The sequence below is a fragment of the Capsella rubella genome, unplaced genomic scaffold (genome assembly GCF_000375325.1).
Source record: "Capsella rubella cultivar Monte Gargano unplaced genomic scaffold, Caprub1_0 scaffold_43, whole genome shotgun sequence".
Classification (NCBI taxonomy): domain Eukaryota; kingdom Viridiplantae; phylum Streptophyta; class Magnoliopsida; order Brassicales; family Brassicaceae; genus Capsella; species Capsella rubella.
The window spans coordinates 1-1,582 of record NW_006238883.1 but is presented as its reverse complement, the minus strand read 5'-3'; positions in this window follow the sequence as shown (position 1 = coordinate 1,582).

The following is a 1,582-nucleotide window of genomic DNA, read 5'->3' as shown; positions in this document are numbered from 1 at the left end:
AATCAAAACATAACAAGAACTGATTAAAAGGCTGTTCGTCTTGAGTAAGAGCATTTCCCTTCATATATACGCCACGTCTCCGCGTCAACACTTGATATGAACCAGCCTTCAGTCTCACCAACAACCCGTCTTTGGTGCTGCATAGCAATAAGCAGTCGTAGTGAAAGACGTTACGTATATCAACTTCCTCTGGAGAGTTATTAGAAAGAGTATCTTTTAGGCTGGACTGAGCTGTTACCTTTGCAGATAGATCAACCTTTTCAATTCCATTATGAAGACTGACATTCACTAAGTGAACCCGAAAATCAATCAACATGATAATCATAGACTGCCTTGGAGCATAAGCTAAGTGCTTCTTAGCAAGTCTCTCATCCTTAACCAGAGCGTTCCATCCTTTGGATGTAGTTCGTAGTCGTGCCAGAGATATAGCCGGAACCTTAGAGAGTATCTCATCTTCCAAATCATCGGGAAGATGACTATCTGTGTTTCTCTTACTTCATCATCTTTAAAGTAGACTGTTTTCAGAAGTTAGGATTTTGAGACCTAAAAAATACTTATCCTTATTCATGTTTCTGTTTGCAAAGCGTCGTGCCATCACATGATTCTAATATGGGCTTAGGCCCAGATCATGTTGCCTTCAACGGCAAGTCTATGTGTTTGGTGGATTAATGGTTGACAATCCACATCATGCTGCGTTAACGCCAAGTCTTAGGTTTGAGGAAGAGCTTTTCATGGTGGAACTTGTTCTTGTGGCCTACAGCGACCTACAACATTCCCAAATTATAAAATGGCTCGAGTTGAGAAGCTAATAAAACTTGTAATGGTCTGTGTTGCTAAGCTACGAAGACGACTTCTGAGCTAATAGTTTTTGATAATGCAGGCTTAATTTTTTCTTTTTTCTTTATAAAAGAGTAGGTCTTTTCGTACACATATGAAAAGACAGATAAGAAACCATATTGGTCATGAACTCATGATTAAAAAACATGTGTGACCAAAGATGTGCTGTAACTCGAACTTGCTACATAACCTGTTTACAATATAGAAAAACAGAGAATATAAATAGACTACTACAACTTGTGTTTTGTGTACTGGCTGAGTTGGACTTTAAAAAAGCATAATGCTTAGTTTTTCTGAAGCCTACCTATGCGCGTTTATCAAGAGAGAGAACCAACCTAAACAATGCACAAACCAGCTCCTCCAAAAACTAGATACCTTGTTGGATTTGAACCAAACCTGGAACATAAGTGAGGAGACGTGTGACATGAGAATTTGCACCCTTTTGATCCTCATGTATGTATGTATTCTTTCCCACAATCTGTATAATGTTGTTGGAGAACCCGGAGTTATTACAAGACACTACCACTTTGTTCTCCTGGTCGACCAAGAAACTCATCCCAATACAAAACCGCAAATGATTGCGGAGATCGAATTTGGACACTGTTAGGAACTTGCTCCATGAAAGATCTCCGGTACCCTCCATCTTAGTCGCTATCCATACCTCATGGCTCCAAACAGCAAGCAAACAAAGCTGTTGCTCTTCTCTAGTAACTGATAAAGCCACATCAAAATAAGAACGAGGAGC